General features: G+C 39.8%; 1 protein-coding gene across 8 annotated transcripts in view; it reads right to left on the bottom strand.

Annotated features, from left to right (window-relative positions):
* OSBPL3 (oxysterol binding protein like 3) overlaps positions 1 to 24,821 on the bottom strand; it is a 94,697-nt gene extending 69,876 nt beyond the window's left edge. For 3 of the 8 annotated variants that reach the window (XM_051774913.1, XM_051774911.1, XM_051774919.1), the window contains exons 1-3: positions 24,054 to 24,289; positions 15,678 to 15,757; positions 4,633 to 4,758 (exon numbers count right to left, since the gene is read on the bottom strand). The gene's annotated coding sequence lies outside the window, so the exon portion shown is untranslated. Of the gene's footprint in view, positions 1 to 4,632; positions 4,759 to 15,677; positions 15,758 to 18,749; positions 18,803 to 24,053; positions 24,290 to 24,632 lie in introns of those variants that run through there. The other 5 variants (XM_051774916.1, XM_051774914.1, XM_051774918.1 and 2 more) reach the window with 5 other exon arrangements.
* Positions 24,822 to 25,117: the final 296 nt, after the last annotated feature.

The raw sequence follows: 25,117 nt of genomic DNA, 5'->3' as shown, positions 1-25,117 counted from the left end.
ACTTTACACAGATGGCTCAAAATAAATGATACTGTTAACATTTTACTCAGTCTTTAAAAAGTAATCTTTATTTCTCCTTGAGAAATAACTACTTTAATAATCACAGTATTTTCTGCTTAGTAGGAGGTTTCTTCCAGCCTAAAATAACAATGTAATTTTCATTTCTTCTTCAAATACCTAGTGCTACAAGAACCTGCCTTATGAATTAAAACAAGCATATGACCTTTTCCAAAAGGAAATGGGAGTGTAAAGCATTTATACTAGTAGTCAGTGAATGAGCAAAGGAGTCACTAGAGACCAAAACACACCACATTCACTATTACACATGCTAGGATTGGAGATTCAGCCACACATCCTCATTACCATATCAGAGGAGTTCACCAACAACTGCAACCATCTCTTCAGCTCTCCTGCAATTAGCTTGCACACAAACCTTTGCTGTTGCACAACTGGAAAGTGAGGGGTCCTGAAGCTATACAACTGTTTCTCTTCATGAATGAACTTCTAAGGCCATCCTTGAAATGTGACAAATCTTCTGCCTTCTGATGTATCTGAAGCATTATTTTTATTCTTCACCTGGTGGTCAAATTAAGGATTTACCAGAATTTACAAAGGCAAAGACAGGAAAAGATATCCAGTCTTTTCTAAGAAAGATAAGGCTGACTGAAGCACACTTTCCAACATATATTGAAAGACAGAAATGGTCTCTTAGAGCTACTCTTAAAACAAGGAGCAAGTTTTTACGGCTTCTTCAAGCACAAAAATTAGGTACATCAACAGACCGAGCTCATGATCTCCAGATGAAAAGTGTGTGCTTCTGCTCAGTGAGGGTGCGATGAAAACATTTTCAGTGGTAAGAATCTGGACTATCTGCATCACTTTCTGTGAGCGAAATGCAGAATCTCACTTTGTAAAATCCTCACTGTAATGTCAGTAAGAAGGCAACTTGTTCCCATCACTGAAATGAAGGGTGACCCACCTGACTGTCTCTGGAACAACCCGACACACAGCAGTTGCTACTTTTCTCTGCATATAAGCATAAGGAATAACAAGTTTGAATAACAGGAGGCAAGGCTCATGATCTAAGTTACTTTTGGCTATGCTAATTACCTATTTCAAGCACTTAAGTTCATAGTCTCTCCCAAAGCAGGAAGCAGTAACTACTATAAAGACCTGCATTTCCATGCCTGAGACCCACTGTGCCCCTAATGCAGGCAGAATAGTCTGTGGCCTTGAATAGCCACAGGGGGAACACCACTGGGTTGAGGAGTTCACAGCCTTGTCACACCACTTCAAGTCAAACATCAGCCTGACACATTTGGCATTTACAAGCAACAACTTGCCCTAAAAAGATACATTTAAACTATGACTGATTTATAATGCTGTATGAATGAAAATGTGCCTGTATATTTGATCCACCTTTTCATAATTTCACAAACATTTATTTTCTACTGAAACAAATCCTAAAAATTACTTTATTCTGTAATCATAATTTAACATGATTACAAAATAAAGTCCTGCTTTAACAGCAGTCCACTTGTTTCAAACAGCTCCTCTGCCTAAGCAGGTATTATCTGTTTTAGAACAAAGTATCTGTGACTAAAACTAAAAAAATACAAATCATTCTTCCATGAGGTAGTTTATCCTTCTTCACCCTTCCCTTCCACAGATGCTCAGATGTATAGCTTATTTTGTTCTTAAACAATAACACAAAAATATCTTGTTTCAATAGCAACTAGTAAAACAGTAAGTTAACAAACACTGTTTTTCTTCCCTTCTCCATTTTTTTTTTTTTGCAGGACATCTACCTGTGCTACTAAACATTGAACAAGTTAGTCCAACTATTCATAGCTAATTCCAAAAGAAACACTTTGGAATTGATCTAAGAGAAGTGGCTTAAATTCATAGTCATGAGCTGTACACAAAGAAGAGTTAGAGTTGTGTACATGGGTTATTTTTGCATTTACCACCATATGAACACTAAGACTTCACCTCCTTTTTCTTCGAAGGAAGTACTGAATGACATTTTAACACAGAATTTAGTTCTGTATAAAGACTTTTTCCTATAAGACTATTAGTAAAGAGCCAGCAGACAATGTCAAGCTGCCAATATTCTTAACATAATCTGTTCAGGTTACAAAGTAAAATTAAATACTTTTCACAAGTGAGATAAAACAAAAAAAAAAAGCCACCAACTTACACAATATTTGTATTGAAGAATTCAGCTTGGAATTTTAGGTTGGCAAAACTAAGAGAAAATACCAACGAAGTAATACACAGGGGTTCCATGAAATTTCTTTAATGCAATTTATGAGGATTAAGGAATAAGGATCACTTCCTTCACTATATTTTCCTATGTTCAAAAGAGCAGTAAAGAATTCCTCTGAAGGCTCAGTAATACATGGCAGCTGCTTCTATAACAGCTATAGATTTAGTTTTCAAGTTTATGAAAATGAATTTAAGATAACTTCACTTAAAAGTGAATTCACTTTGAGCACCAGGTACTGTTTCTTTCCATTTTCAAAAATACAGAGCCAGACAATTAATATATCTTAAAATAAAAAGGTATTACAAAGTATTAATGCATTCCAAGAGCATATGCCAACAATATTGTACTATGTCAGAATGAAAATATTATTGTTAAGATAAATCCTAGTTCTCATTGCAGCCTTCTGCTACAGATATTAGAGGAACCATGAAGAATTCCCTTTTTGTAACTGTTCAAACTCTTGTTTGTTTTGTATCCCTGTAAATCTACCACCCTTCCTTTCAGCAACTATCAAAGTTGTCTTTCAATGGAGCACGCTCTTGCACTGAAAAGATTAGGATAAGCAAAATGAGGTCTTGCCCAGAGTTTTTCACAGGTTTCCTGCATGACTTCACACGAAGTCACAAACATATCTGTTCCACAGGAACCCCCTCAGTAAATAAAATTGCCATGTGTTGCACACTGGGGTGGGGCAGGTCTACATTCATTTCTGCCACATACTGAAACTTTTTGAAAGTCATTAGGCAATCATGAAACATTGGTTTGCTACTTAAACATAAAGCTTCCCAACATTATCAGCTAACTATTTTCTAATAGTACTGATAAACACCTCTATCTTCACAGGATGCTATAGCAACTGGGCACCTCCCACTGGAGCAGTACAGCAGTACCTACCAAAAAAAATAAACCATGCAGAAGTATTTTCCACTCCTTTCTCTCCTCTGACACCTTTTCAGTTTCTAATTTATAGAAGCTGAAAACATACACGGCTGTTAATGTGCTTTCCAGTATCCACATACTTCTAGCAAAGATTCAACCCTCGTGCCTGCTACCTACTTCAGTTTCCATGACTCATCCTCCAGCTTTCCAGAGGAAAGCAAGTTCCTACTGAGCAACATACATTTAGTGACACCTTTTACACTCTCACAAGCAGAACTGAAAGATCTAGCCTAAAAATTCACCAAGCTTAAAGTAGTGATTAAGCCTACACAAACACAGATGCAAGTATAATAGGAAATTAGTGCAGAACAGCAATGCTATATTCTGGTTTACAAGTGTAAGATCCATGTAAGCCTGTTAAGACAGATTTCAAAACATTAGTTTATATATAGGACTGTAAGAAGTGCACAGTTCAGAATATCCAGCCTTCCACAACTGCAAGCAAATGCATAAATTATATGCATGTAAGGCCTACAACATCCTACCTGTCCTATGTGCCCTAAAATACTAATCTAATGCCTACACATTTAAAAGGCCAAGAAAACACACATATAAATATATATATATACACACACATATACATACATAAAGTTAAAATGCAGCACAAGCAGCTGGTCAGGAAGTTCAAACGCATTATCAATGTCCCTACACCAAAAGAGAAATTGTTAAGTATTCAGAATGCACTGTGACTATATTTACATACTATTAGAGAAGATAAAATGCACAAGTGCCATGACTGGAAATGTGATTTGGGACAGAATTTCCTCCTAATGATAAATCTCACAACTAGTGAACATTCAGGCAAAAACTCCACCAGCAACACAAGAAGTTTTTCAATGTCACCGATAACATAATCTCAACCTTGCCAAAGTCCTATCTTTGGCTGCAGACTATAAAGAGCATTTCAGAATGAGACACAAACCACAGAGTCCAATTGTGCCATGGGTGAAAGTCCTCCTTCTGACCTAGTGAGTGATCAGTGGAAACTCCAAAGCCTAAGGCTGAAGGGAACCCAAACATCATACAATCCAACAAATGGTATTTTTTTTCCCAGTTACCACAAATGTAACACACCTTTGAGGTATTTTTGAACATTTACTCTTATCTCAGCAGAATAAAAGGTTACATTAGCACCACGTCCGCTTTACCTGTTCCATTTCTTTGATACATCCTTCAGTTCCTTTAGACATAAAATTAAGTACAATGTATTATCCCAAAAGAGGACTGAGGTGCTGCCTCTTTGCCAGCTATACTACAGTCCTCTCCCATTCTCCACTGACTGAGCAATTCTTCATAGCAAGAAGCTTCTTACACAGCTTCTTTGATGATGTTCCCTCTAGGCTAAAACAGGCTCCACACCAATTTAACCTCTGCTTTCCTATAGGAAGGGCAACATATCCATGAGACAAGAAAGACTGACTTACAGTGAGTAGGTAGGCTCAGTGCCAACCAGGAAAAAAATCTAAGTATCTTCTTCTTTTACAGAAGTGAAAGTATGAGCAATTCCATTAGGCGAGATGTGGCAAGCTCACATGAGTCTTGCGTCGGATCTGAAAAACAAGCAAAAATCAGATGAGAAATACACTTCCTGCTGCATTGTCTTTTCATACCTTGGAAGCATGAGGGAGATAAGTACAATATAGGAATATCTGAAAAATTTTCTACCTAGTTTTTTATGTGTTCCACCATCCCAAAATATTTCCCTGAAATACAACAACATCTACAGCTTTCTGCAAGATACGTATTAGAAGTCCGAGTTAGCCACATTCTCCCATACAAGTAAGAAACCTGAATTTTAGTCTAATAACACACTAACAGATCAATGCATTTCATAACAGAAATCTTTCTTGCCCCAAGGATCCAGAACTCTGCACACATGTGTAACTCTACTGAGGCTGTGGGGAACTCACCCAAACATCTTGACAGCACAAAACAAGAAAGAAGAATCCTGCATAGAAATAGATACCAGGGGTACTACTCTTTGACAAACTTGTTGCTTTGAAGCAACTAACACACAGTTTTGACCATTAGTCAAATGCACTTTTTCTGAAGACAATCCAATTTTACAGTTTTGGCAGCCTGCAGGACTTCTCTGTACAACATGAACACTACCAAACAGAAACTGCTTATGACACACTTTAATGTGTTCAGTTTGAGCTAAAAAGGAACAGTGGTTTAGGCTGCCTTTATACTCATAGAATGTATGGGTAACCTTTCCAATTATTAGATTTGAGTTTCTATTATACTGAGTCAGTTCCCATATCAACATGATGATAATCCTTCCAAAAGCCTAGAAGCAATTGATACCGGACAAACCAGTGTCTGGGTACCATATACAATTTATAAAACCTAGCATATCATTAAACTTCCTCTGCTGCTTTCCTCATCTTTCTTCAAAATCAATAGGAGAAACAGAATTCCTCAAGTTATTTGTGATAACAGTTTTGAATCTAGATTACTGTTACAATTTAACTTTTTTTCCTTAGCTATTATTTCTACATGCTGTCATAGACTACAGTTTCATTTCAGGAATGAAAATAAATGCTTCTGCCTTTCTTGAATTGACATTACTACCCTTATTTAATATTATTCTTACAGTGTTAGCATATTTTCCAAGGGAAAAGGATTTCCTGTTTTCAACTCGGAGTTTTAAGCAATGCTTTTGCCTTCTCCTATTGGTTGTCTACATTTAATATTTTCTAATTTCACATTTACACTCAATTTCTTGGTTCTTCTATTTGTTAAGTTCCTAAAATGCCACCATCCCCAGCTGGTTTGGAGTCTAAATTTGTGATTTAACTTTAGGATTATTTAACACATGAACTTGTGCATTTTTAAGTAGTCCAAATATTAAGGGAGAACATTTTTTAAACTAGAGTAAGAAAGAGCAATCGATGTGTTAATTTTGATATTTTAGTTTAATCTAAGGTTCCTTCATTTTTACAACCTTTTAATATTAGAGTCCTAAAATAGCTATTAATATAAGAGCCTATTGACATTTTAGCCTGTAGGAGCATGCAGTGGGCAGAGGCAGCTGAAATAATAACATATTTGAGTGATGAACCAGCTTTATGATTTTATTACTCAGACTCTTCCAAATCTGTGGCTGGCATTTTTCCCAGTAACTCAAAAATTAAGCTGTTCTACATTTGAAACTTACAACAAATCATATATTAAAAATATCTCAGGGGTAAGGCAACAGATTAACCTTATAAAAAGCCTTTGCAAAAAAAAAAAAACAAACCAAATTACTAGACCTGAAGAATAGCACCTTTAATTCTCTGTGCTATTGGCATCAACAATGTAAGAGAAACAGGAAAAATAATTTGATATATATATATTACAAATAATTATCTTAGTTATTAGGAGTATATTACATATACTGAAGTAACAGGGACCCTAAAAGGACCCTAAAGGAAAATGACAGATGTAAGGAAACACGACCTAAGCATCCCCCACTGGGGACACGAGGCCATCAGCAGTTCTGTGCTAACTTCCAAAACAAGTGATAGCCTAATGAAAAAATATCCCCCAAAACCCAAGAAAAATAACTGAGCTTTTCAGCACAGCCCACGAGGTCAGACCTTATGCAACAACTCCATGGGTCAAGGGACAGGACAGGAGACTTGCCATTTCCACCATTTCAATCTCAAAGCCTTTATTTAGCTATGAGTCACCCAAAACAAGATCTAGAATTTTCCACTTTATTATGCAGCGCCCTCTGTAAGACTTCAATATTGTCTTCACAATAGCAGAATTCACAAACTGCATGCCACTCAGGACAAGCCAAATGCAGGAGCCTTAAGTCTGAAAAATGTTTCTAATGGTATCTGAGAAGTCTCAGATATCTGTTGATGTATCAACCACTCAGTCACTCCACAAAGACAACGGATGACTTTGTTCTTTCACAATCTTTCCACATTTTTGCACAGACAGCGAGTTTTCCTTCTTCTAGAATGAAATTTTCTCCACAATTTGCAGGTCCAAAAAAGGTCCCATGTTCCCAGTTTCTCCCCAAAACATTGTACTGCAGTGATGTATTCTGACAGTGAGCATTGAGAAGCAGTCATGTGATATTGTTTCTGAATATTTTGCAATACAGGTACATATATTCTAAAATCATTTGGGAAATCGAGATCAGCTTAACTGCACTGTTGATTGATTTATAACTTTTTTGTGTGTCTGTGTAACGAAAAATAATCTGCACTTGTACAGACATACTCACAAACAGTAGACATTAGAAGAATTCTAGAGCCTGATGCACTGGAATAGAAGGATAAATTGAACAATAAACATATCTGACAGTGGGTGACTACAGCTCATGTGAGCATCATAGAGAGATGTTATTTAATCCAGATGTTATTTAATCCAGAACTGAGAAAATTAATTATTTGGTACCCAAGGAAAAAAAAGAATGAACATGCAGTAACTGACCTTTTAATAACTTTATAGCAATTAATTAGGCTGGTTTGTACTGTATTAGTCCTAAAGAAGCTACAAATTTCTGGAAGAGCCTACCAGGAGTGTAACAAAGACCTAATCTCGCAATAGAGTGCAATGTGGTTTAAGTCTGCATCAAACACAGCTGGGCCCTTGGGAAGGAACCACCCAATTCTCTCCCTTCTCAAAGTTAGCAATTTATTTCCACAGCAACTTCTACTAAAACCAGTAGCAACATGACTACATAGTGAAATGAGAGTGGAAAATTAATCGAATTAATAACTAAAGAGGAAAAAAGCCAGATTTTTAGCAATAATGTTTTCAGAGTCATTTCACTGCATGAACATGCTGCAAGAATAAAGATGATGAAAAGAACAAACCAGGCAGCTGCCTATAGGAGAGTAGGGTAGAGTAGAACTATCCCTTTTGAAAGCAACATAGGATTATGGTGGTTTACACTGAAAATGGAACTAGGAACAAAGTAGCATGGACTAGTAAGAAAGCAGGTAACTTGTCCAAAACAACGTACAACAGACACACCTTCTAAAAAGCAGAGTTTAATGAATGTAAGCAAAAGCTAACAGCAATGTCAAGTCTGACTGAAACCAAACATTAAAATCTTACAGTTTGCATGATGGATGAGCTAGTCTCAAGTGTTATTATGCAGTGCTAGCTTTAATTGCTCCGAGCTAAATATAGCTTTCAGAATTTAGCAGCTCCCCCTCAGCTTTTCTGTCTTTCAAGGAGGGAAAAAACCTTTTTGTTAATAAAACCACACAGGCATACACAGTGGCGTTACTACAGCAAAGCAGGAAGCAAACCATTAGGATGATTACATTAGAGTCTCCAACACTCATTGAGAACTCCTGTTTTTCAAGACACCAACTGCCTCCCTATTCCACTACTCTGGTTCCAGTTACAGCAGGCGATGGAAGCATGCATACCTGCACCTTTTCAAACCAAGTCATTTTGTTGCTTTATTACCAGACTGTAAATCTCGCTTGCCCCATGCTTGCAGTCAAGATGTTGCCTTTACCGGCAAGCTGCCCTGGTACCCACACACTTCTTGCTATGCCACCCAGATAGGCACCACAGGGGAGGAAGAGGAGGAGCAAGTCTGCACACACATGCAGCCTGACCCTTTCCTGCAACCATTGTACTGGCATAACATACACGAGGTGGTCCAAAATCTGCTATGGCAGCAGAGACTGCAGCACTCTGATAAAGGCATGAAGCGAATTCTCTCTTCTGCCTTCTTATACCCAATAAGGATTTCAGAAAGTTTAAGAAAGAGTTCAATATGGCAGGCTTCATTTTCCCTCTCTGAGTTGATAAGGGGTTTCAAGCAGAAAATTTGGCTGACAGTTAGAAACGTGTTCTACAGATTCAGCATTCCCGTTCACCTTCATTTTAGAGGTCATTATGTAATTAAAGCACTACGATTTATCTACAGTTCATGGAATTAAATTAAAAGAAAAAGTAGCCACTTCTGCAATAAGTCATTCCCTCAGGCCATAACTCCAAAACTCTCTTCCCTCCCCCAAAACCCATGACCTAGCCCTCTACCTATTCTTTCTCTGGCTTCATCCATCCTCTTCTCTCTTCTTTACTGAGCTGAACTCTTAAAAGTTAAGAGGTATGATCTTCTTCATCCCTGTCTTTGGTGAGTAGGGAAAAGAAGAATAATGTTACTTATAGAAAAGAAAATACTTATCAGATCATATGAATTACCAAATGCAACAATACCTGGCCCATCTCTTTAGCTGTAAGGCTCCAGAGGTCTGACTGTGTTAGAGCTGTGCATGCACTACACGAGGACCAACTGGAGGGTTGCCAAGAAGTACCTACTACACTAAACAAGACCAAAGGTAGTATGCCACAGCTCTGCTCTCTGACCCACCATTTCTGAGGTGCAGATCAGCCTGGAGAAAACAGGTCAAAGGAACTATGTCTGTTTGTTGCTTACGAGAGATTTTAAAGCAAGCCTCCTGACATGCATGTTCTGCACGGGGACATCCATACTCTACTGCTAGCTGAGCTGCCTCACAACAGAAAGGCTCCCTACAGTCAGTGCAGGCACAGACTTCATTTACCAACTTCTGATAAAGCACAAAATCATGACAGTCATTGCCATGAAGATTTTTCTTTCTGAAGTAACAGTCTGAAGTGTAGATAAAGAGCATAAAAAATAGGGATAAGTACTGGAAGCACTAACTAGAACTATTACTCTAACAGAAGGTATTTTTATTTTAAAATTCTGCCAATCACAACAGACTATTTAGTACAGATGAATGTTTAAAAAAATACCCCAAAATATACAAAGCATCATGCAGGTACCATGGATAATCTCACAGCTATGTGTTTAACGATCAAGAATCAGAGCTGAGTGCCCCAGAACTCCATGCAGTCCTTCTGAGTTCAACTGTTCCACTCTCGAGCAGCAGCAACCAGACAGAGGCAGGGCAGGCAACTGGGGCTGCACAAGTCTCGAGCACCAAACAGCCTCTCACCCTCTCCCCACATTTAAAATCAGTATGTAAGTTGCACATGCTGCCCTTTATGAAATCAGCAGAAAAACCCACACAGGTGACAGGATGGAAGAACAGTGGAGATCAGCCAAAGCAACTATGGCATTAATCTGGGAAAGAAAGCATGCAGCTACAGTGGATAGTCACATAATGGTACGAAATCTGGATCTGGAGATTAGCAGGAGAGAAAAGATACCAGAAAAAGGTGATTTGTTTTCTTGCCACCCATAATATTAGAAAGATTTTGCTTTCCTCTCCAAAATTAGGACACCTATCTAAGTATAACTCCTTCTTCCCCTCTTAGAGTCATGTGTATACCCAGAAATCCACAAAAAAAAGAAGCAGTATCAGCCTCAGGTCAGGACAATTGAGGCCTAAATGTTCACTAAACTGTCACAGAAGCATTAATTCAAAAGAAATTACGTTAAAACAATAAGATCCATCAGAGTAAATATATAACATCCACCAGAATAAATAAATGCCATCATGCAGAAGCTGCAACTTAATCACAGTAAGTTTATGCAGAGAAGTTTTCCTGCACAAAAAACCCCAAACAAACAAATAGATGTGGCGAGTAACAATGTCTACAAATTTCAGAATTTATTTACCAGATGTTTTTCTCTACATGTGGTGACCTGTAAATTTGCCTCAGCTGCAGCAATAGCTCCTGAAAAACCTTGGCAACAGCTACTACTTCTACTATATGTGTGACTTTTGGGGGAGTTACATATAAATATTTTCAGTTAAATATGTATATTCACTTAAATACAACTTAAGGGTTTTTTATGTTTATAGAATATATAAAATCACATTTAAGTGAATACTTTCACAATCCAAGCAAATGATTCATATATATTGCCTTTTCTCCCTTGCACTTCATGTATTTCCCTGCTGACTTGAAACTATATTCTATCTAGGTGTTCAAGGTTACTAAGAACAGAAGGCAGAGAGACAGAATCTAGAGGTTATTTATATGGCAGGACATCAAACAATTGATCCAGCTATATCTCAAGTGTGTTGATAAAGAGGCATTAAAATAATGAGGAGAGAGAAGGATGGGTGAAAGACTACAGCATTCAGAGTCACTCAGCAGGCCTCTCCTGCTCAAGGACTCTCAATTATGAGACAAGGACATTGACCAAGGACAAGGTGACACACCCAGAAAGGGATTTACGGATGAAAATGAGAAGTTGTTGGGCACCCATGCAATCTTCACATCTAACCTTGCTGCACAAGCAAAGGAAAAGAGAATGTGACCAAGAAGGACTCTTATCTCTGATCGTTTGATAAAGGGCTGAAAGTATTAACACAGATGAGAAGAGGGTTCAGTCAGACGAGTAGTCTGCCCTGATAAACAGGCATGACCAGATAAAACATTCTAAAGTATTTGTGTACATACAAAAAAAAAAAAAAAAAAAGGAGGCCTCCACTGCAAAACTAATGAACTTGAATTAAATACAAGATTAAATATCACGGGGACAACAGCATCTGAATGGCTAAAACATATATTGAAATGCACACACTATTCAGACAAGTTCACACACTATTCAAGCCAGTAGAAGTTGGAATAGTACATAATTGTGATACAATAAAAAAAATAAAAAACAAACCACAAAACAAACAAACAAAAAACCACCAAAAATCCCCACAAAACTCCCCCCATCACTGCAAAAGACCTAATAGAAGCTAAGTAAAAAAAAAAAAAAAACAAACAAAAAAAAACCAAAAAACCAACCAAACAAAAAACCCGAACAACACCAAAAAAGCACAGCGTTGCTCAGAGTCTGCAGCAGATTCAAAGAAACCAGCCTTGCTACAGGCTTTATTTTATTAGAACAAAAAACATCACAGTGAGTTGGGCATTACGGAAGATTAGCTTCTGATTCAAGCGAAGTTTAAGTAGTCAGGTAGATTGAGGAGTTCAGACTGTCTAAATTGAAAATGCTGAGCTGCTGCTTCATTAGATGTGCAGAAACAAATCTGGAAATGCCTCATGGGATGCTGCATGCAGTAGACAACTTGAAAGATGAAATAGGCCCAACGAGGTAAATAGCTTCCCCACACCTCCCCAAAAGGCAGGGAAGAATTTGATTCAAGAAGTTGCATCTTGTATGTCAAAGTACAGGAATAAAGTTATAGCTTTCAAAAAATTTGATTTAAAAGATATTAAAAAAAAAGAGTTCTTCAACACTTCAAAGAAACTATGTGAAGTAGTAACCTGGAAGTGAAAATTTCTTAGTAAAGAAAGAAAGACAGGATGTCTTCTATGAAACAGACCTGGAAACCATCAAAACCAGCACAGAATCACAGGGAACAGCTTCTTGAGCACATATGGAGAAAACCACATGAAACCACTACAGATTTCTGCAAGAAAAGGCAGATTAAATTGCATATAGAGTTGCAAATAAAACTTCCATGCACTCTCAAGTTATTATGCCTACTTCACCTCTAGTCAATAGAAAAATTTAAAAACTCTAGTCTATACTTCTAAAGCAGACCAAAAAACCAGTGGGAGGTACTCTATGACGACAGGAGAGCAAACAGAATATCTGTCTTTAGAGCTAAAGATGAGGGGGAAAAAATAGAAAGAAATCAGCCCTACTACAATCATTAACACATAGTCAATAGTAAGAGTTATTTTTTACAAAAAAAAAAAAAATAAAAACAGACAAGAAATCTTAGATCTTATCTGGACCTGACAACAGCTGCATTAAAAAAACCTAGTAATGGTCCTTTTTGGTAGAAGAACTGCAAAGTGATCAACTGGCCACAGAAGACAATAAAAACAATTATCAGGCTGGACAGGGATCACCAGAAGAGGTTGCCAGGAATTACCTTGGGGCTAGTTTTATTTAACAGTCCTACTAGTGGCAAGGGAATTGAGATGTCTAGTAAAAGTTGCTGCTGACAAAAAGTATACAGGCACCTCTGATGCATTAAACAACTAGAACACCAGGTGAGAGGAACCATATGAACAGAAGCAGTGACAGGAAATGCAGTTCATCAGCCCTGAAGGCAAGGTCAGGACCACAGGAGTAAGACTGCTGTGACAATTGGAAGTGAACAAGGAAAGCAAGGTATTCACATGCACGGAGTGAATGTCTAATCAACTCATGACCAAACTGATGAAGTTAAGAAAAGAGGAAAAAAAAGTTACCCTTGACATAAACTAAGGCATTTCCTACAGATCTGTACAGGGAAGCGTCAAAAAAAAGTCACTGTGTAAGGCACTGCCAGCACCTAATCTGGTCAGAAAACAAAGAAGAGCACCTAAGACACACATGAGATCAATGTAAGTTTATGCAAGGAAGATTGACAGCAGAATATTGTCCTGAAATGAGCATACCTAGTCACCCACATTACAAGATTCCCTGCATCTCTTCAAGTCTAAATGCGAGACTCCTAAACTGACTGGGGGAGAGAGCCTCACTCACATGAACAGAACAAAAAGGTACTGCTTTACAAAGGTTTAGATGAAATGCAGATGTTTTTATAAATACCAAGAAAAAATACCAGTTTTATTCAGGTGTACTAACTGGTTGTAGGTACATTTAGGCAGAATACTGGAATAAAGTTTTAGTCCAAACAGGAAAGCTTTGAAATAATTTGTTAGTGGGACAAAGTTTAAAATGATGCTTGGTCACTTTAAAAAAGGGAATATACAAATGCATTGACCACTACAAATACTGAACCTGAGTAACCAGGAATTCTCTTCCAGTCCTGTGATATGTCAGTACAGCCACTTTCAGCACGGAAGTCTTTATATACCACTTGCCAAAGTTATTATCGCTGATTTAATCTGGGCTGCAAAACTGACCTTGTCTTAATACTCTTAAGGTTCCACTAATAAAGAGAAATTACTTCAGCTTTACTCACTTTTAAGTATTTCTTTTGTGAACAAAGTTTTAGTGTGTTTTTGTGGGGCTTTTCTAAGGAATATAATTTTTTAAAGTGGTAGATCAAGGAAACTACTTTTCAGAAACTATGTTTAGGCAACTAGACATAGGTAGCTTCAACTATGTCAGTTCTGAAAATGAAATTTGTGGATATTTTCTTCTTGACTTGATGTCAATACTTTGCATGTCCTGGCCTTTCCAAAGACAACAACTGCAGTTCTCAAGAGTTCTGGGACTCAGACACAGAGAAACAAGTGCTTCAGAATATCAGTGCAAGGAGGAAGCAGGAGATCAGAATAATTCCCTTCCTCAAAGTCAATCCCAGCACAAATCTACCCCATCTATGCCTTGTAATTTTTGTTTGCACTCCTCCTACATTTCACAAAGCATTTTTGCATGCAAATGTTTCAGTGGCATTAACAGACTGGGTAAAAGAGTTTCATAAGATGACTTGGTTGTATTTACTCAAAACACCCTCATGACTTTCAAGGGCCAAAGAAATGCACAAGGAAATAAAAAAGCAGTTTGGTCAGTCAAAATAAGAAGTGAGAATTAAAGTTACGTACACTAATACGTAAGAAAAAAAAAAAATCTGTTTTCCTGCCCTTCATCCCTAGTTCCCTTACCCCAAACACTACCCTTCCTCTCAGCTGTAAGTGCATTATGCTAGGCTAATATAGAAGACATGATTTTGTCAATAAATTAATGCACAACAGATGCACAGCCTACACCTTCTCTCTTCTTAAGTAACCCATCACAAGGTGGATCAAGTAGCAATGCACCTGCAGACTGTTGAGCAATGATATTAAGAATGGTAAACACTCAAGAATTCTAGTTCTGCAAGATGTGAGTACTAGAAGACAGTCTACAGTGAGAAAGGCATTACATCTCTTTAATAGTCAAGAGATGAACTTTTTTCTTTTTTTTTTCTTTTTTTTAGTTTAGAACAGCAATCAAAGATGATCCTTTTGTAGAACAGCTCTGGAGACTGAACTACTATTTAAGAGTTTAATTTGAGAAAGCTATAAGCAAACAATTCTCATCTGGCAATGAACAGAGGGTGTGCTTATGCTAACCATGCATTCTAGTCATATTAAAGTAAATAATGCAAGCTCACTTGACAAGGAACGTTTTGTAGTTCAGTGTGAACTGTCATGTCTGAAATGTCAAGACAGAAGTGGCATCCCCAGTTAGAAAAACATGGATGTTTTCAAATGCTGAGTCATGCCTCAGAAACCAAGATTTCCTAAGCCTTTTCAAGTAGGAAGTGGTTACCACCCTAAACGAGTCCCGCAAGCCCTTCCCCAAGTGAGAACACTCAGTCAATTCATGTCACTGAGATACAGCCACTGTTATACCACTGTATTACTATGAAATTAAGGAAACTACTTGTTTAAAAACAGAGATGGCAGACAATACAACCAGAAATAAATGGAAAGTTGCATTTTCCTTGCTCAGCTTATCAAACTAATGAACTAGGACTAAAAGCAAATTATTAAACCTTTCTGATGAAAACAATTACTTTGTATGCATTTAAAAATACCCAATGGTATTTTTATTCAAGTCCCATTACTTGAAATTTGGTCCTTCAAAATGTAATATCACCTGTAAGGGATCTTCAGTACACCAACAACTGCATGCACATGACACGGCAGAAGAAAATGACCTTGTATACTTATGTGTTCCTGCAATAAAGGAAAAAAATTTACAAGTCACCCTTATCAAATATGCCATTTTATCAAAGCCTGACATTAAAAGAAGAAAAAGGGAAAAAAAGTAAAAACAAGTAAACAGCCAGCAAGTCTCGTTGACCAAAGTGATATCCTGATAACGGCTCTGCTGTTGATTTTCAAGTAGAAGTGTTGATCCTGCTGAACTTCAAGAAGTAAAGTACAAAATAGTACTGTACATAGGAAAATAAGCTGTTAAATTGTGTGCATGTGTGCATGTGGAGAGAAGACTATGATTCAGCCATCCTGTGGAAAATTATAACCTCTTATGTCCGAATCTGAAATGAAGTTCCATATTTATTCAGTGAATGAAAAAACATGATTTCAGCAGTGCATTTGTATACTTATTCTAAGAAATAGGATGTTAAAAAGCTTGTTTCAACAAAACAAACTGGATATCAACTAAAAGGCAACAACTTATTTTATCCACAACTGCAGTTCCCTACCTCAGCAAGTTCTCCTTCCTCAACAATTTGGTTTTCTCTAAGCACTGGGAGATATTAAATAAGTCAGCCTTAGTTTTATAAACTTATCATAGTTTTAAGTGCTTCTGGTTTTAATGTCTTGCAATTGAAATAGGTAGATTTGAAAGACAGTAAGAAATCGGCAAATGAACTCAGTGATATCACTTAATAAAAACCAAACAAAAAAACAGGAAAGAATGAATGGTTTTTATACTTCCTGAATTCAGCAGCTGTGGCAGTAGTGTAAGGGCTATGAATTGTTACTTCCTAGCTATGTCACCTAGTAAAAAATATCAGTATCAGTCAGTTAAGGAAAACAAGAATCAATTATAATACTTTGGCTCAACATTTTTGGCACACAAATTTTGGATTTCCTTTCCTGTGGATCTGTATTTTGGGATGGAAAGTTAAGAATAACATAGCAAAACATTCCCCTAAACCCAGCTGGCTGCCTCCTCAGCCTAGAAGTGGTACAGATATTACAGTTGTAGGCAAATGAGGGTTCATGATACATCTTTGTTGCCCATCATTTTATTCAGTAAATAGTATTTGCTGATACCAGTAAGGGCACAGCTACTGAATTCACATGTTAAAAAACCAGTATCTTTCTTGCCAAGTTATGACAAACTCCTAAATCCTTGGATATTCAAAAAACAAACAGGAAATATTGTCTTCTTTCCTAACATGGTTGCTACTAGAGTTCAATAACAGGACTAGATCTAGCCTAGATTCTCCTTTCTTCATATACATATTGTTGTTATTTGACTTCAGCATCAGCAAATTAGAAAACCCCATTAGTTCTAGTTCTCCTCTTTCTAAAAGTCAAATTCTCTCAGACAGACACCAGCAATCCTCCTTAGGAAGCCTACTACAGTAATGTTGTACAACACCCTGCTGTAAGAAAGATGACCTCTATCCAAACCACAAGGTTGCTTATTGGCTTAGGTAAGGCCCAGGCAAGCCCAGAAAAAAATCCAACTCTGACTGGGTTTTTAAAAGATAATTTATAGATCTAAGAGTTTGACGAGCAGAGCTGCACTATACTAAGATTCAAAATATACTAGTAAAGTTATCACAGAATGGTTGAAGTTGGAAGGGATCTTTTGAGGACATCTGGTCCACCCCCCTCACCCCCCGCTCAAGCAGGGTCAGCTAGAACAGGTTACCCAGGATGATGTCCCAACAGCTTTTGAATATCTCCAAGCGAGGGAGACTCCAAAACATCTCTGGGCAACCTGTGCCATTGCTCAATCACCTTGATGAAAATACTTCATGATGTTCAGAGGGAAACTCCTGTGTTTCAATGCCCATTGCCTCTGGTCCTGTCACATATCTTAACAAGTGACAAAACCATTATCAGAATGTTATCTTTTAAGGAAACTAAACATGGCTGTTCCAAGTGATTCAGCTAACCCTATTTGACAGTAACAGCAAGAAAGATGGAGTTGTGAGAAGTTTCCAGGGTAGACCATAGAGCCTTAATAATCACTCTTACTAGCAAAAAAAAAAGTTAGGGAGAAGTCTACTCCTCAGGCATAGTCTTAACACCTTTTCCTTATTTTTTTTGTTTCTTTATCCCAATATTGCTTATTTAAAAAGCAAACACCTGCAATCTTTTAGCAATTATGCCAGCTCCAAACAGCCTGATGCATGCTAGGTGGCCTGCTTCTTTTGACTTGGCAAAATCATTGCTAAAAAAATGGGCTACCAAGTTCTTAAAACATCTGCTACCTAAATTGATGCATAGTTCCCAAGAAGTGAGAGCTCATGTGCCTCTAAGCTGCACAAATGCAGATACATCCAATTGGGGGAAAACCCCACACAGCTACCAAACTGTGAGAAGTACCATCACACAGCAAGTACCAGCCTGCCTTCCTTTGGTGAGCAGCAAAGTATCAGGGAGTAAACTTCAGAAAGCCACCACAAACTCCTAACCACAGGCATCTTAACAAACTTGTAGAGACTCAGCAGCCCACATCCTCTGGAGTTAGCTTCATCTGCTCCCAAGTAGGCAGACAGTAATCACTTGCACATCTTCAGGATGACAGTTGCTACTGATGATTTACACATTGTTATTTTAAATCATTCAAGCAGTACCACAGAAGATTGACGCTTGCTGTTTCTTTTTTTAAGGTATACAAGACAGCATCATGTTCATAGTGAAACTTCCTCCTCCCCCTCATTAATAATTGCACTTAAATTCACAGTTTATGCTGTCAAAGCTAGGGGATCCCTGCACTCGTATTTGTCACAAGCAAAAGACACAAAAAAAAGATAGAATCATTCACACTCCTTCAGAATACAATATTTTATAAGACTATTAAACAAGTTTTTTTTTTTCTAGCAATACAATTCTAGCAAGCCAATGTAGTCTCAGATGCCAGCATGAGCAACATGTGTTCCGCATCGTATTCAAGGGAGATGCCACGGTTCTGCCTTGCAGCCTGAGACAGCACCAGAAGCCTTTTGACAATAAAACTTACCAAGACTGGTTTCAAAGTCATATGTTTTCACTGAAGATAGGACAGAAAAAGTTCTGTAAAAATAAGAATTGTACATTTCACTTCAGCAACTAGGAGTATGAAGTAACTCTATTCCTCCTCAAGGCTATTTTTCTAGGCACACTGACAAAGCAATTATCTTGGAGAAGAGGGAGACATTGCAACAGAATGTTTTTAACATATGTGGCTGGCAAGATGGAAGAAAGTACCAGAGACCTATATCCTACTCTGCTCCCATGAAAACTTGAAGGGCAAGACTTAATCTTCTGTAACAAGTAGAATAAATAGTGACACAGATGGGCTTGTGCACTGAGAAGGATAAAGTCTCCTGCACACATGGTTCTTTTGCTGATTGACAAGCTGTTCAGAAATTGTCTCTTCAGTGATTTCATCTACTCTCTGGGCAGAGAAAAGTATACATGTGAGGCAAATGGAGTACACCCACACGGCTGTATGTATCAGAACCATTAGGAACAGGAGCTTCATTCATTTTCACTGGCACCTAGATGAAAGTGGAACAGACTTAAGTCAGAAGAGTAAAACTGTGGATGCTGCTACTAAGAAAACCCACCAAAATCATGAGAAAAAGTGGTGTCACATTAGTGACCTAAAAATGACCTAAGCAACTGGTAGAACAGATAAGAGATTACACTTGTGATAACAGAATCTTTGCAGTATCATCACAAGCAGTAATAACGGAATTGAGTGCAATTAAAATGAGGGAAGAGTATGAATGCATTCAGTGAGGGAACATTTCAGACTTCTATCCGGAAAACATTTATCAGAGGATACACCAAATGGCCAGAAAGCCCATTACTTTATTATTATTATTAATAATAATTAATAATAAAAAAATCATTGCTGAAATTCAACAGATATCACCACAGTAAACACAGAATAGTTAGAAACACTGTTACAAACGAGGATGGGTTTCTCACCTTCACTATTCTGTATTGTTACTGTCTTCATTCTAAGAGCAGCAACTAAATACAGATGCTGCATGACAACTGTAGCACCACATAGTATCATGGTTTTTAGGTTTCAATTCAACCAACATGCAGGCAGAATCTGAAGCTATCACTTAAAAAGTTACTGTTATGGAAAGATGAATCAAAAGAAAAATCTCTTTAATTGTCAATCCCTACATTACAGTGGAAGGCAGAGGAAAGAAAGATTTGTTTGCACACTCGTGTTAACATAAGTGCCAAAGAAAATGTTCAGAAGGGAATAATTATATGTTGACATGGCAGCAGCTGTGTTTGCCAACTGAAATATGACTCAGGCATCAAAACCCCACAACTTAAAGGCTAAAGAGGAAATGTTCAGTTCAAGTACTTGTAATTTAACAACTGGACTTGAAAGTGAGAAATCTAGAAACATAGATATATACACTCCTCATGGTTGGACAAGGAATGCAGAGCTTGCCTAATATGTTGTTCAATGACTTCAAAGGAAGAATTTTCAAATTCAGACTGAACTTATGAAATTGAAAAGCAATGCACAGAAGCACATAAAGCATCATAATTGCAGCCTTCCTTCTGTGACTTACCAAACGCTATTAGGCAGCCCCTATCTTTATGTTAGGCTGTCTTACAGCCAGATATACAATTATTTAGTTTAGAGATATGTCTAAGACCTAAATGCACATAGCAATTCTCAATGCACTACTTCAGCTTGGGGCTTAGAGGTAAATGAAAGTCAGTTCTCTCTCTTATTCCTCCCTCCTGTTGCACATAACAGGGATTCCTGTCAAGTTTTGCTTATCAGTACGTATTTTCCACAGAAAACAATTCAAGAGGCATGTCTAGAATAGCCTTCATCCAAACGCTGGGAATCATTAGCAAATAGCAAACAAGCATTGCAAAAACTGCTCAGCACTTGCCTCATTGAAAGCAGCTCAACTATATTTCTTTACTTTTGTGGTTAACATCACGGAGCACCCAGACACCGAAATAGGATTAAGCCCTGCTGTGCTCAGTGCTACACACTGACACGTGACTTCTACCCTAAGGAGCTTGCACTGAGTCAGTGCTCTTCTGGCACAGCAGACAGGCAGGACAGCACGGGCTGAGCTGCAATGGCCAAATACATTTCTTGGTTTCAGCCAGCATTCTTAGAGTCCTCACTGCTTTTACTAAGAAGGCAGGTACCAGAATTGCCATTGAATTTGTATTTTAGAAAAACAAAACAAAACAATGCCGCAAACCAAACAAAAAAATCCAACAGTACCAACAGCTCTGATCATTTAACAATTATCTCAGCTGGGACAGCTGAATACAGAAAACCAGAAAGAATTTGTTCGTGGTTTTTGTTTTCTGCCCTGGCTGGGGCAGTCCTTAACCCAGGTAACTTGCAACAACAGGCCATGAGTTTCATGATGACAGAGCTCCAAAACTACAACTCCAACGCTGTATTCATTCATGCCATAACTTTATATATAATGGAATCTATTTCTGAACATATGCACCATGTGAAAGTCACAAGCATCTTCAAGAACTTTGCATGAACAACGAGCTAGAACAGAAAGGAGAAGGAGTTACAGATATCGTGCCTCCCAGGGTCAGACCCACAGCTGTGCTTTTCTTAGCTATTATGTCTTCAACTTTATGCACACTGTCATATTCATTAGCATCAACACCCACATCACTCAACCTTGAAGGCAGACAGAAAACTTGGCTCTAAGGTAATTAGATAACACAGAGATATATTTTATGTTAGCAGAATAAGGACAAATACCCACAAAAGGACAATGTTACATACACAAAACCTCCTTGTCCTTCAGATAAATGAAAAACTAAAGCAATGAAACATGTATTTCAAACCACAATATTCAATGACTTAAAAGTGATAGCTGCAGGAGCCTAAAAACAGCGTCCCATAAAGTATAACACTTTACCATAACCATAAATGCAGAAGACAGACACATAAATCCAGCAACTCAAAAAGCAGAGCAAAGTAAATTTGGTAACACATTAGTCCCTATCTGGATAGTTGTTTGTCAGATGTCACAATATCTGCATCCTATTATCTGATATTTGATACTGGAAAAAGCAATTAGATTCTCCTAGAAGTTTCTTTGGCTACATTAGTTGCAGTGTATCACAGTATCTACCCCTCAGCCCTTTAGCAGCAAAACTTTGCAACTTTGGCAAGTCAAATCTTAACTGAAGTAAAGTAAGATTGAATTCAATAAGATCCAAATATGCTGATACAGATACTACGCTGCTTCTGACCTATAAAAGTACCCTATGACTGCACAGTCACATACTCATTCTGCTGCCTCCTTCATCACTGCATGGTTTTGAAATGCACCTTACAGCATATCCAGTTTAAATCTAAAACATATTAGCACTTAGTGTATGAATTAACTTTTCAATAGAAAGGCTTTTCTCATTTTGTAGCTAAGAGAACCATTTGTAGCAACTGAAAACTCAGTTTTAGAGTTAGAAACCGTAAGATACAGGAAATTCCCTGTTTGACTCTACTTCCTCCACAGTGTGTAACAAGACCTAGAGAATGCAACAAATGAAGGAATAGCCATTAGGCTGACACGCATCTGTTTATAACAGATGTGGTTTGAACAAGACCCAATTCTTTATGACTGTGTGCCCATGTCTACTTAAAAAAAAACAAATAAGGTTCTGTATAAAATACAGAATACTTACATTTGCAACAGTGAATGAGCTAGCCAGACAGTGTTGCAACAAGCAGACTCCAGCTGAGTCCCACCATCATTTCCTGTCCTGAGTGAACACCCTAGGAATTTCAGCACAACCACAATTGTCCAGTGCACACACAGAGAACATCTCCAATACCTAAAAGTCCTCTCCCACCTTTCCTGCATGCAAACCAAGATACTACACAAAATGACAAAAGAGAGGGCATAAATCAGCCTAAAGCAATGTATGGGGAAGGCAATATAAGAGTAAAGATAGTAAAGACTTGTGAATGCCACTGCTTTGAAAATGACCTAAGAGCCACAGTGGAAAAGTATGTTAGCTTAATCTATTGCGAATACAGGTGAGGGAGTATTATTTAAAGATACCTTTTTTAAAATATTTTCAACAATAAAATAAAAGCTCATGAAAATGAAAACTCTTGTTACCCATGGCTTTACAGAAACTGTTAATGAAAACACATGCTTTAAATAACCAAACTAGGCTTACAAAGCTCTGTTGAAATTAAGTAGAGTAAAATGCTCTGTACTCTATGAGTGAAACATTGTGAACTCTATAATTAATCGATGAAAGTCAAGGGATGAAGCAACTACTCCCTGTGTCCTTTCTCAAGAAAACAGAAAGAAGAACACTGTTACCATCATTAGAGACCTAGGACAAAACTGTAAAGCAGACAAATTACCTTACATTTATTAAATGCCGTTCCAGACTAGCCATTCCAGATATCCTCCTAGTAAAAATAAAAGTCTCAGTGAAGAGTACTTCACTGTCACTGAGGTGTACACCAAACAGTTTTCAAGTAATGGCGTATTTAAAAGCTCATATTGCTTAATTGGTCCTCAAATGGAAATTAAATCAACCTGGAAACCGAAGACGGATTTAATTAACCTATTTTCTTTAAGATGCAGGGGAGAAATAAAAATAATAATAATGGTGGCTTTTTCTTTTTTTATTATTATTTTATTTTACGAGCGCACAGAGAAACATAGAATTAGAGGAGAGCGACGGCTTTGCAAACACCTCCAAGAATTCTGAAGTTCCATTTCACAGCCAGCCGGCTGCCGGGCGATTCCCCAGAGCCCGCAGCCGGCGAGGAGACCTGTCCCAGCCCACGCCGGGAACAGCCACCGCTCCCCGGGCAGCGCCAGCCCGGTGTGTCACAGCCCGCCCGGAATGCGCTCCACCTCGGTGCCACACGGAGCGCACCAGGAGCCAAATAACCCCGTCAGCGGCACCCTCCCGGAGCAGGGAAAGATGTCTAAGTTGGCTGCCGCTCCACAACAGCCGCGTGGGGCTGTGACAGCGCGGCCGGGGACCACGAGGGCCACAGGAGGTGGCTGGAGAGGGGCTCGGCGGGGCAGGCGGGAGAAGGCGCTGCACCGGCAGCAGCCCCGGCCGTCAGCCCTGGGCGCCCTCGCTGCCAGCCGGGCGAGAAAGGTGCTTTCCGTGCGCTGAAACGCCACTCTCCTCGCGTGCCCAGTTCGCCGCCGCCGCCCCCCAGCCTGGCTCACCCCGCGGCCCTTCAGCGAGGGCAGCGCCACCGCCCCCGCCCCAGCCCGCCCGGGGGTGCGCCCCATCACACCGCCCCGTCCCTTCGGCGGACACCCACCTGAGCTCCTCACCTACGGCCCGCCGGGCGCCCCCGCCATGGCCCCCGGGCAGCGGCGCCCCGCAGGCAGGAGCGAGGGAGGGAGGACGGAGCCTGAAAGCAGCGACAGCCGCCACCATAAAGGGCCGCTCCACCTGCGCCGGTTCGGGCGGGAGTGCTCGCTCCGACTGCCGGGGAGCGCCCACGAGCGGGACCGGCGCCGGGACCGCCGCGCTCGACTGACGGCCCCGCCGGCCAACGGGAGGAGCCGCCGCGCTGCCCCCGCCCCGCCGCCCGCAGGAGCCGCCGCTCCCGCCCGCCTTCCCGGCCGGCGGGGCGGGGGAAGGGGTGTTTCCATGACGTCACGGGCAGCGCCCGCGGACAGGTGGGGAGCGGTCCCCGAGGGGACGCGGGGACAGGAGTCCCGGGCTAAGCCGGAGCTGAGCCCGCGAGTCGGCCTTAAGCAGCCGGGGCAGGGCGGGCTGCGGGCACGGCAGGGCAGGGCGGGCGCGGAGCTAATCCCGCAGCGGCCCTGCGGGAGACTCGGAACCGAGGGAGCGATGGCTCCCTGAGCCGCCTCGTCCCGAGGGAGCGGCTTACCACGCCGTAGAGGCGAAGTGCGAGCGGGTGCCGGCAGAGAGGGCTTGTCGGGGGCTCGCCGCACCCGCTGCAGCCCGAGGGCATCACTTCCCGCTCACTGGGAGCGCTTCCCGCGCCTGTCCTTGCCCGCCGCCTCGGGAAGAGCTCCTCCGTGGGAGAGAACCACCCCTCCCCGCCTTCCCCCACTCCCCCCGCCCAGCACCGGCATCCTAAAATTAGCGTGTTCCTCTGCGCCTTATTTAAAAAGAAACAACTTGAATGACAAATTAGATACAGGCCGTTAGAAGTGCGCTGGACGGCTTCCACGAACTCTGAATATCTGTGCTAAATCTTTCAGAAATTGTTACTGCTTGCGAGGATGTAGACGGGATGTGACCTAGCGCACCATTCACGCCGTTTTTATTTACAAAGTGCGATTTAATCCTTAGGAGAAAGGGAGGGGGGCGGGAAGAACCCCCGGTTTCCTTACTCAGCCTCATGTGCCC

This window comes from Manacus candei, unplaced genomic scaffold (genome assembly GCF_025592945.1).
Source record: "Manacus candei isolate 608988 ecotype Guabito, Panama unplaced genomic scaffold, ASM2559294v1 h1tg000237l, whole genome shotgun sequence".
In the NCBI taxonomy this organism is placed as follows: domain Eukaryota; kingdom Metazoa; phylum Chordata; class Aves; order Passeriformes; family Pipridae; genus Manacus; species Manacus candei.
Note: the sequence above shows the minus strand (reverse complement) of the source record. Positions and strands in the feature narration are given on the sequence as shown.